At 41.8% G+C, this 12,366-nt stretch overlaps 1 protein-coding gene across 7 annotated transcripts in view; it reads left to right on the top strand.

Annotated features, from left to right (window-relative positions):
- The window catches only part of SLC6A6 (solute carrier family 6 member 6), a 118,094-nt gene that overhangs the window by 14,552 nt on the left and 91,176 nt on the right, over window positions 1-12,366 (top strand). For 4 of the 7 annotated variants that reach the window (XM_074835653.1, XM_074835656.1, XM_074835658.1 and 1 more), the window contains exon 2: window positions 473-556. The gene's annotated coding sequence lies outside the window, so the exon portion shown is untranslated. Of the gene's footprint in view, window positions 1-472; window positions 557-7,668; window positions 7,830-9,538; window positions 9,705-12,366 lie in introns of all 7 variants that reach the window. The other 3 variants (XM_074835654.1, XM_074835659.1, XM_074835661.1) reach the window with 2 other exon arrangements.

Here is a 12,366-nt window from a genome sequence, read left to right on the forward strand (position 1 = left end):
TGATATCTCACTGCAGCTCCAGCATATAGGGTCTAAACATGATGGATCCCAAGAGGTAGTCCATGACCAGTCTAGCTGTGTTTCACCCACATCCTCTTCTGCTGTGACCTAGGAGAGAACAAGGAGTAGATGTGAGGGCAGTGGGAATTTCAGCAGCTAAAGGCCACCTCGAGCACCTCTGTGTGGGCATAAACTTGACTTGCGAGTCCTTGTTGCCAGAGCTACGCGGTGCTTACAGGGGTTCCCTCAGCTGGTATCTGACCAGCTGGAAGAAGGGTGGACCACTGTACTCTAGAGCATCAGCTGTTTCACCAGGGCTGAATGCCAGGAGGAAAACCAGAATCCTATATGTGTAAATGCTGTTGGTAACAGAGCAGTATTCCAGTTCTGTGTATGCATATTCATTGGTGCATGCTTCTTCTGTCTTCCCTTTTGTGTTTACCAGTCGTATCCTCTGTAATTTTGCTTTCAGAGCCTGCCTCAGAGGAGACCTATGCCATTTTTGCCTGGAGCTGAAGAACTCTAAGATGCACCCCCGCTGGCTGCTTGCTTGAAGGTAGGGATGTGCCAACAAACCCTGCTTCCCAGGGGCTTTTTGGCAGAGCGTGTTCAACTTTTTGCTGTATTCTTCATGAGAAGCTACTCTTGGTCACACATGGCCCATGTATGAGGAACCTGAGCCAACAAAAATTGCCAGGACCTACTGCATTCTTTAGAGCTTAGGGCACCAAAGTACAAATCGACAGCGAACACCCTGATCCCTTACCAACACATTGGGTGGCAAACCCCACAGCAGTTGCCTGTAGTGTTGACGTGATTCAAGCCCATGCTGTTTAATTTATCTTTGTGTACCCAAAGCCGTGATATCTAACAGTACTGACAGTTAAGAGTCTCATTTTCTGGTTCATCGACAAATTATAAAAATAAAAAGAAACTGTGTGAAGGGGGAGATATGATTTTGTTGAGCAGCTCTAATCTTGGTTGTTTTCTTTGGCTTTAAACTTTGAATTTTACAAGTTATATGTTAAATGCTCTGCTTCACTTTGTATCCAGACAGAAAGAAGCGGTTTGTAAAAAATGTGCTTTGTGGGTAATGTAGAATTTTCCTCTGCTGGGGAATCCATCAGTGAGGATGTTTACTATATATTTATGAGATCCCTTGCAGATCTTTAGACTGGGCTCTCAGATGTTCATTCTCTTGGACTTTTTATTGCTAACATTTATTCTTCTTTTAATGGTGAGCTCTCAGAACAGCGCAGAGGGCTCAGTTCAAACTCCAGGCGAATCTTACATCACTCTTGGCTTGCAGCTGGGCTCCACACAGGACTCAGCAAGATTTCATTTAGCCTTTTCTATAGTGTTGGTTACAGTTCTCTAGGGGGGCAGGGAAAATTACTTTGGGCTTTAATGTTCTGTATTAGTTAATCTGTGATTTGCTTGTTCCAGAGGCTGGATATTATCTTTGATACTATGTCATTCTGTAAAGCAACACTGAGTGCGAGAGAGAGTTGACAGAGGATCTCTCATGCTACCGCTGATTCATTGCATGTACTTCTGTGAGGTGATGAAATACCTTGGTCACGTCAAAACTGCATTTCTAGATAGTAGCTAGTATCTAAATAATAGATATTACGTGACAAGTTTGAAGGCTAGAAGTTAATGTTCAGGGATGATGTCTGTACTCAAAAAAGTAATCTTTTGGAAGCCAGTGTAACTTCATGTGTGAGTGAGGAGAATTTGCATGACTGTAAGCTCAAGGATGGGCTGTTATTCAAGTACAAGGATGAATGAGCAAGGCTAAAAAAACTTTTTTAAAAAAAAAAAAAAGTCTTTGCAATCCGGGTGTACTGTTTATCATCTTGTACCAAAATGAAATTTGTGATGTACTTTGACTTGGGATTTTCTAGAGTTATCCATGTAGTGCTGGCTTTCATCCTCTCTCGTCTTAATGTTTCCTGAATTCCCTTCCCAGGCTTTGGAATTTTTATCCTAATTTTCCTCCTTAGTTTTTAATGAAATAACAAAATTAGTGTTTTGACCTCAGAGTCTTCTCCCACACTAAAGGATTTAAAATTGCTAGGTGAGAGTCAGCAGGAGATTATGACAGTCTAATTTCCTTAGAAATGATATAGCTGAAGTATTTATAATAATAAGGCTTTGTTGCTGAATGCCAAGACTCTGAAAAAGGTCACTGAACCAGCAAGTTCTGGAAATATTTCCTAGATAGAAACTCAGGAGGAAGAGGAGCAGGGGAACACCAGCAATGTAATCATAACTGAGCATGTAATTTTCAGCAAAAGAAATTCCTTGTCAAGTTTAGTGTTTTTTCTTTTGACAAATTGCTTGTGTAGAAACTGAATTTTTTCAGTCTGTGCTGTTCCAAATTTTAAGCTTTTGGTTTTCTTGATGTGGTTATTTTTTTGACATCACTTAGTGATGATGAGTCCATGTTCGTGCGGCGTGATTGGTCAGCTCAGTCACGCTTAATGATTTAAGCCTTATAAACTGCATTTGACTCAGGAAAGTATCATTTGGTTGTTGGATGCAGAGTCTGCCACATTACTCAGTGAAAATTACTCCTAATCAGAGTTTTGCCATGGTAGGAGTCAACAAGACTCAAATGGTGCACAATGCTCCTGCTTGTTTGCTTTCCAGGGTTGCATCTTGCATAGTGTGTGTCTTGAGAATGACAGACATGAGTGAATTTTTAGTCACGCAGCTATTCTCAAAAGTAACTAAAACTGGATGCAAGGGAAGATCTATCTGATAATGATCCAACATATTCACAAATATTTTCTCACTATTTCTTTACCACTTGTCAGCTGTCCCTTCTTTTCTTCTATTCCCTTTTATTTCTTCTTAGGTTTGTGTTTTGATGATGCCTGTTTTGTTTCCAGAACTGATCTTTGAATTTATAGTTTTGGTTTTGAATATTGATGAATTTACATGTATAAATGTAGATATATAAAGTGGTTGCTTTTTTATGGAGATTGATTTCTTTTACTAAGCAAGAGAGTAGACCTGGATACAGAAGTTGCAGGCGTGTTTGTGATCAGTCAATCTGTGCACTTGTACCAAGCGACCTTATAATATAATTCATGCTGTGATGCACCTCTTGAGGCTTGGCCTGGGTTCTTACTGGATGATGGTTGCTTTACATTATGATGGTGAGATGTTTCCCTTTTCCTGAGAGAATTTGGGGTATGTTCATTGGTTGGTTTTGTTAAATAGTTCTGGTTTTCCATAAGATCTTTATCACTGGGTAGCTCCTTCAAAAACCTGGTGCCATCTCCAAGGACATTACCTCTGTAGTATCTGGCAGCTAGATTAAAAGCAGGTTACAGTACAGCTTGTTTTGTATGAACATTTGTAAGTCAGCTGTTGAGAGAAGTTCCCCTGAACATAGAAAACCTGTGAGTTACACGTGTTTCCTCAGGAGGTGTTTTTGTTAAAGAATTGCCAAAGACAATACAAAAATTAGTCTTGGTTATAATGTAATCCTGATACAAAATGCATCATTTCTTGTTGGTAAATGAAGTGTTAGGCATCAGCAAGTATTTACCTTTACATTGTTTTTAAACTTCTGTTTGTGCTGGAAGGTAGGGTGAAATATTTCCTAGATGGCCAGACTATTCCTAACTATCACAGAGCAGAAATTCAGAAACATTCCATTTCAAAGGATGCTACATGATCAATACAGTTACACCGGGGTTTTATTGGATGTCCAGAGCACATTTTTCATTGTCTTTACACCTCAATTTTGTTTCTGTTTTATTTCAGAGCTTTCCAATTTTCTCTTATATCAGCAGTTGCATGAGCTACCTTTCCTTGTGCTCCTGCTTTGATATATGCCTATCCATCCATGTTTTTAAGAGATATTTTTCCTCTGTGCACAAGAAAGAGAAATTACTGTTGGTTAACTCATTACACTGTGATACTCTCTATCTTGGCTCAAATCACTACGTAAATATAAATAATATTTATGTCATACCACTTTGTAACTGTACGTGCTTGTTACTTCCACTTTTCCTGTTCCTGGTGCTTGAGCAAGAAGAAATCACAAAACACTGAGAAAATGTTGGTGTATGTGGAAAAAACTTGCACAGACCTTGATTCCATGAAGAACATACAGACGTGCTGATAAACAGCTCCTTATCTAAGAAATACTTAAGAGAGTGTTTCTTAAATGAGAATGCTTCTCTGAAACTGAGCATTTGGTTGCTGGGTTGTTTTTTTGTTTTTTTTAATATTTCAACACCCTGCTGATAGTGTTGTGAAATCCTTGCTGGGCTTTAGCCAACTAACTGAATAAACTTTTACTTGCTTAACGATTTTATAACTCTTCTATGTGAGATAAACTTGCTATTTGTTCATTTAACTTCTCTCCTGCATTTTGTGTACGAATAGTATCTAATCTCACGGAGACTCCAAGTCTTTGAGACTTAAGTTCTTGCGAAGTTATCAAATACAGCAAGCAGAACATGTTTGGACAATTATCAAAGTTCTCATAATGTTTTTCACTGATATTTTTAGTATTTTTGAAGATAATTACTGTTATATTATTGAATACATTGAATTTTCTTATATTCTGTGATGTAATTTTCTGCTTTCATATTTACATTTATTAGTACACATTCCATTTAATTTCATTGTTCAGTGTGTGACATACTTCAGAGAAGAACCGAGATCTTCCAAACCTGCATCCCATAAGCTATCTGCAAAGTAGTCTTTCTAATGGTCAACCAGCCCCTAAAATTCAACTGGAAGGTTAGGATCTGACGTATGATAATGTCACTGAAGACATCAAATTACTGAGTAGGATTTCTTTAATTACAAAAGGATTGAATAGGAACAAAAAATATTCTCTACATACTGCAGACTTTCTCACTCTCTGATTGTTGGTACTATATATCATGTTTCCAAGCATTCGAGTAATGGATACAAAATTGGAAGCAGGAGGAAAGGTATAGAAATCATACCTAAAGGCAGTGAGAGAATGGGAGAATTCTCATTCAGCACCGGTGAAATAAATTTCTGTCCACAGGGCATAGGCATTGAGAGGAAAATAACTTATATGAAACCAAGGGCTGAAACAGCCTAATTTTGTTCTCTGGACCCAGGTAAATTTCATCCTAACACAATAAATAAATACATAATATAAAGTGAAATGCTATTTCCTGATTCATGATCTTGTTAGACTCCAAATAAACATATATCATGCTGGAATTGTAATAACACAGGCTTAGTACATATAGAGGGAATTGCATCCAGCTACTAAATATGAAGAAAATGTACCAAAAGGGAATGATTTAGAGGAGAATTAAATTCTCCTTTAGAGTCAGTGATGATTCTGCTCTGTTTTCCCCAGAAGATGGTCCTTCTCATAAATGGACATTTTTACATATTTTCTTTCTCAAGCCAAAAAAAAAAAAAGAAGAAAAAAATCCTAATCCTACTGATATATAAAGAAATTTCAGGTATTTAGCTATATACTATCACTATGCTATAAGCTGAAAAGCAACTTTGAAACATAGAAAGTTCAGCAAAATAATTCAATATAAAATTACTATATAATAATATGTAACAATATTAGCTAGATATGTGTTTGTAATAATATAAAACTGTTTTCTCTTTTTTTTTTGCACTCTGACACCTGAAAATGTTTCTTCAGACTCAAACTATTTGGCGCCTGTGTATGTCAAATATTATAGGAATAGGAGAAGGAATAATAACAGCAACAAATTATTTAATTATGACTACAATTATCACTGCTGTTCTTATTATGAATATCACTTGCTGTAAGACCTGCGATGTGGCTGGCAATTTTAAGACACTTCAGTGCTTTTACTTTGTTCTGCAGAGTTCATAATCCAAGGACAGAAGTCGGGGAAGAAAATATCAATAAGCAATTTATGGAGAAACATATCCATAAATCAGGAAGCTTCCTTATAGCAATAGAAGCATGCTCTTAGGTGGGTTTATACAGAAGGGACTTAGCAGATGAGCAGTGGGTGCCTGGACAAGACTTAGGATTTGGACCATGGTGTGATGGCCTGGAGCACGTATGGAGTGTGGTGCCATGAAACACAGGGCTTGGAGCAGGTGGCTGGAACCTTCTCATGACGATAGCGAGTGCATGGAGGAGCACCAGAGATTTGAAGGCTAAAATTTTCTCCATGTAGGATGGGAGACTGGTTGAGGAATTCAAAGCCTTAGTAGGGGAAGTTCTTCATGAGCATTTGTCAGTAGGGATATGCTCTGAGATGACAGCAGTGGAGCAACCATGGTGTAAATCCATCTGGCTATATAGATTTCAGCGCCACCCGGCTGAGAATTTGGCTAGCAGCTTACAAATCCCCAATGTTTCACACACTGGCGTACAAAACAACCGTTCTTTCAGGCTGTTGTGTAATTGTGAGTCATTAGCCTCTGCTTGAGGATGATCCAGCTACCTTGTCAAGGAACTGGAACAGAACTGTGCATCTCAGGTGACTTAGTTACACAACATGGCAAACAAATTCCCTCCTCCAGCATTTCATGGGCAGTCCCTTGCACATCCCTAGGGAGGTGTTTGGTGCCATGGCCTGAGTTTCTCCGCACAGAAAGGCCAGATCTGTAAAATTGCTCCTTAGCCAGCCTTAAATCCCATTCAAGTTCTCAAAATAGATTCAGGAGGATTGTGCTGAAAGGGCGATTTTCACCCTTCATGGCTGAATCACCATAACATCTGTGTTGAGTTACGCTACAGCTTAAATACTGATGGAGGAGGATGAAGATAAGAAATAAATGGCCAATACCTCTTTAAGAATCCACAAGAGCAAAGTAATAAAAAAGAAATACAATAACTCAGATAATAAAAACATTATCTTATAGATTTCATACAAACTTTGCCTTAGGGAGGCCACCTGGCTTGTGTTTTACTGACACAGCTGTTCAGACTTTTTTTCCCTTTGCTACATAAAAAAATAGAGGAATCTGAACAGCTGTTTGGGTTAATTTTTTTAATGCCTTCAGTAAGTAAAAATAAAAGCAAATGACATGAATAAGCAATGTGAAACCGCTTCCAAAAATGCTTTAAAAACTTTCCAGAATAATTCCTGTTCATCATCCACAGCGAATAAAGGTCTGTTGTCTGTGGAAGGAGCTGAGCCTGAAGGGCAAGTGGAGCATTTCCACTCACTTGCTGACCAGGTGTACCATTAGCTGTCCAGCATCTCTTCTCTTCACAAAAGAAGGACTCATTTAGATCAGAGCAAATTGGCAAACACAGTTATGTTGGAATCAGTCCACAGTAACCCCATTGACTTCACTGAAGTCACTTAAAATTTCCATAATTGAAACGGAAAAACAAAAACCAAAACTAATTTTGCTTAAAACCATCCATAATCAGTTCCATTGCCTTCCAGGGAGCTACTCCTAAAGTTGAAGGGAGAAAGGGAACAGAGCTCGTAAGCGTGTCTGGATAGACATCATTTTCCAATGAAAAATGTCATTTTTTGCTATTTTCAAAATCACAGTGTTGCCAGGGGTGGAGGAGTCTGTGCTGATTAGTGCTGCCCCTCCCGACACACAACACACTAATAACATCCCAGCAGACTGAAAAGGAGTCTGGTTTAACTGGGTGATGGAATGAAACAAGTGGGAGTCGTTTTGCTTTTTGTTGCCCAGTGTTTCACACACCTCTAGCAGCAAACCCTCTTCGTTGCCAAGACAACCCCGAAGAAATACGAAATCCAGAACAATACCCTGTGTACGAGAAGCCTCGTATTCTTTAGTGCACGCGTTCATTTTGAATGTCAAGAGAAACACTGCCCTCCACATCAACCCAGGTAAGTCCAGGTAAAGTTATAAGTGATGGCTGTAAGATTATAATGACTTGCATTTATAGATTGTCTTTTGTCCTGACGGCTGCCAAAGCTTGAGGGCCGGTACTGAGAGCCTGAGCAATGTTATTCCTGCAGTGCAGCATTACCTAAAGCTGGCCAGACAGTACCAGGAGGATTCCTGAGGGCTGCTGTGAAAGTAAGTCAGGGCTGGGGTGCTGACTGCTCTCCCCAGCCTGTGCTGCATGTGAAGGTGTCTGCAGCAAGCAGGGAGTGCCAGGCTGCAACGATCTGCCTTTACAGTGGTTTCTAAAGATTTCTCAGGCAGCTGAATGCAAGGTAGCGCAGCCATAAAGGTCTTTTCACTCAGTGATTGGGGTGGACTGAGCTGTGCTTGGTCTTTAGGTCAAAGGAAATATAAATGTGCCTTAAGCCTCTTTACTTAAGGTCTTGGCTCAGTGCAGGACAGTAGAAGGTCTGGAGCTTTGGGTTTGTTAATGCTTATTTATTTAACCCCAATGAATGTACCTTGGACAAAGGTCCAGGAGGTCAGAATAAACATCTTCAGACACTCTTAGGGCATCTTCTTGCAGGCACTAGTCTCAGAGAAAGACTATGCGCAAGTTTGCACGTAGAAGCTTCGCTTTTCCAAATTTTCTCCATCTTTAAGCTTCCCGTTTTATTCCCAGAGGCAGATAATAAGTAATATTTTTTTTCTGAAGAATGCTAGGAATACTCTTATTACTACACAAAGTTGTCATTGACTGCCTCATTAGGAATGGTTGCACCCTTAGGAAGTAATCGAAGATCTCCATTTGGTTAAAGCTCTTTGGTAAATAGGGGAGCAGCACTTGGAGCAGGGGACACTGGATTCTGCATAGCGATGCATCCATTTTACAGTGCACCCAGTGTGAGGACAAATCCATTTTAGCCTGCCTTGAATCATAGCAGCATCCCAAAAGTAAACAGGAGAAATGCCATCATCTTTTGCATCCTTTCATTCTTTGGCTCCCCGCTCCCTGGGTTCTGTCCTGTATCAGCTGCCTGTCAGGATGTTCCCAGCAGGAAATTTGGCAGCATTATGGGTGTATCCTGATGAACTTGGTCTTTACGTGGGCAGGGATCCCTGAGGGATTGTAGCCTCTTCTGCTGCACCCCTAGAACCACATCACCTTCCTCTTTTGCAATTTTGTGCTGGGATCTAACAACTCCAGGACTTTTGGCTCTAAAAGGTAAGTAGCAGGTAGTTTGATGTAACAGGAGCACCAAACCAGAACAAACCAGGTGGTGCTGAGGACTCCATGTCTATACTATTGACACTTGGGGTTTAGCACTAGCTTAGTCCTGTAGACTGAGCTCTGAAGCTGTGCCTCAGTATGAATCGAAGCACAGTAAGTCGGATTCACTTCTGAAGCACACACCTGATCCAGACTAAGATACAGATGTAGATTAGCATTTTAGGAGCAGAGGATCAAACTCGCCAGTACTGAAAAGCGACTGTTGTGTATTTGAGCATCATGGTGAGGCACTCTGAAGCAGAGCTGGTTCTGCTTTGATGGTTCCATTAGGATATCCAGAGCTTCAGCTTCTATTTATGTTGACAATCTCTCCCTGGCTGCGGGAGAAGGACCCTTGTGAATGAGATGTGGGGCTGTACAACAAGCAGCAACCCTGGAAGCAACAGTTCTGCACTGTACCTCATTTGTCTCCCTCAGGAACAAACTCTACTGCGCACTGAGAACCATCACACCTTCATGCTATTGAAAGACACATCCTGTTAGAGCTTTGGCTGAGGTATCCCTGAGCTCAGGCCACTCTTTGCTCCTGTTTTAGCACCTTAGAAACAAATTGAAAACTCCTTGCTGCTCAGGAACAAAGGAGGTATGTGAAAGAACTGCAATTTCATAAACTGTCGAGTGGGAGTTGAAGCTTTTATAGAACATCCCGTTCCAAAAGGAAACAAATGACAGTCTGACGCTGCCGGGTAGTAGTGACGTATGCGGGTGCAGCGTGAGTCAGTCTGTGTGAGATTCAGATACAGACCTAGAGGGAAAACATTTGTGGCAGCAGGACTGATCACATGCTCATAGACGGAATTACCTCAGCTCATTTTTCACGCGGGTGTTAATATATTTGCTGCACTTCTTGAGCAAAAAGGCAAATAGCAGCACGGAGGAAAAAGTCGCATGTAGGAGCCGTTCTATCTGTCTCTTCTTGCAGCCTCCTGCTTCCCACCCACACTCCTGCACAGCCAGTGATAATGTATCATGAGCCTTTTGGTATATCACTGTTTCGTTCAGTAAAATGGAATGTGCTGCTGTTGTTGTTATTATTTGTGTCATTTGGAATCCCAAAGCATGTCCCGTTCCAAAGGCATAGGTCCATGAATGGGACAGTTAAGTGAATTATTAGGAAAATATTTTGTTTATCACTGAAGTAGTGTCTCGCTTTAATAGTTTACAGCTCAGTTGAATGCTTGTATTCATTTAAAAATGAAAACTGAAGCCTAAGGATCCTTTTAAGGCCCTAAAGGAATCTGTAGAGCTAATTCTCTGGTGTGTGCGGGGTACGTAATGATGTAAATTGTGAAATGAATTGGCTGTTTACTGGAAAGTTATGGTGATCTCGTGGATAATGTCAGTCTGAGATAAGAAACCCTGGCTGTGGTTTAAGGACAAGGAAGCTTTAGTAGTAATGCTACCTTGGGCGTTCTCATCCCGGGCTTTTTTTCCCACCATTTTACTCCAGCTCAGCCCTGGTTGTGCCCAAATAACTCTTCCTGTGACTCTGCAGTGAGTTGCATCAGGAACTGATGGGGGTTAAAAGCAGCGAACAAAATGCCCTGTAAAATAGTAAGGATTTTATGTTCCTCTTTTTTGTTTGTTTGTTTTGGTTTTTGTTTTTGCAATTTATTTCAGCTAGATCAGTTCCCTGATCAGCATGGCCCCTGGGAACAACTGCACCGGCCCAGCTGAAAGGCCTGAGTGTTGTGTGGCAGGCGGGAAATGCTGGCAGGGACTGATGGTGGGAACTCCGTGACAGCGTTGCCACCAAAATCTGCAAATCAGTAAACCGTAGCTGGTAAAACATTGCTTCATTCAGCAGCAAAACAGAACAGCTGCTGTGCCTCCAGAAGGAAAAAAAAAAAAAGGGGGGGGGGGGGATGTTATTTGGCTACAGAGCATGTAGCCAGGGTTGGAGGACAAACTGGGGGAAGGATTTGGGATCAGGGTACTGAAGTCTCATGGACAAAAAGGGCCTCAGAAAGCAATAGCAGCCATCAGGTGTTTCCCATCTCTTGTGCTAGAATCTCATAAACGTAGTTGACCTTTTCATGGAGGTTCAGTCAAATCTAAAACAGAACTGCAGGTTGGAGCTGTAGTCTAACCCTCAGACAGGAACTAAATAGTGAGCACAGATCAATGATTCAGAGCAAAAGCAGAACTCTCCTCGCACTGGAACAGACAAGTTTGCTGTGTGTCTCTCTATGTGTAATTGCCTTATTGACATTTTAAAACAGTGTTAGACTGGGGAGCTCACCCAGCACCCTTCCCCGGTAGACACGGAGAGGGCTTTGCTGGTGTAACTTAAACCAAGTCCATAGGTGAGCAAACCACTCTGGGGTGGCTCTAATCTGCAGCAATGCTAGCAGAAGCAAATGAGTAGAAAAATGCTTCATTACACATTTTGATTATAGCACAGACCTGGCAAACTGGGCTGGCTGGTCCTGCCACAGAGGGAAGAGGACTGGCTTGAAGCACGTGGGGTGCCTATCTCCCTGAAACGGCAAGCCCAGAGCTGGAGCGGTCTCCCCAAGTCATCATTATCTGCTGTATCCTTCCGTCTCCCCTCCTCTGCCCTGGCATGGGCACCCTCCCCTCTTATCACTGGGGTGGCAACATTTTGTTTGCACAGCTGAGCACTCTTGAGCTGACTCTGCATCCGTCAAGGTCATAAAGTCATTCAATCCCTTGACCGAAATACCTGTAGTAGCCACAGGACTGTGCTGCTTCTGGGGTAGCTTGCAACACCAGAGGGATAACTTTCCTGCGGTACTACAAAGCAGCTTTCCTGGAAAAGGGGATGGTTTGCCAGTACTGCAGAGTGGTAATTTTATGCCCATAAAGAGATCTTATTGTAATCTTAAAGCAGTCTTGAGAACCAGCCGCACCCTCTCTGTCCCAGTCTCAGATGAAGTGCCAACACGGTCAAATAATGAGGTGTTTGCAGCATGTGCCAGTGTCCCAGGGTGGCTGGCACAGGTAGCGACAGCTGGCAAGCCTTTAGCATGCGGCACCACTCTGGGGATGCCAGGAGAGGGGTTGCCTGCTACTAGGTGTGAAAGCAGGGCTGCTCCTCCTCCTCCTCGCCGGATGGCATCCCCCACAACAGATTGCTCACTGTAGCCATCGTCCTGTGCCGAGCCACACTCTCTCAGCTCCTTGCTCTCCCCGACAAACAGTCCCGGCTGTTATACTCGGCACAAAGCTCCAAACAAATGCCGAGGGGCAGCCAGCATGCTCAGCCCCACCGAGGGCCGCGG

This window comes from Strix aluco, chromosome 11, assembly GCF_031877795.1.
Source record: "Strix aluco isolate bStrAlu1 chromosome 11, bStrAlu1.hap1, whole genome shotgun sequence".
NCBI classification, from domain to species: Eukaryota; Metazoa; Chordata; class Aves; order Strigiformes; family Strigidae; genus Strix; species Strix aluco.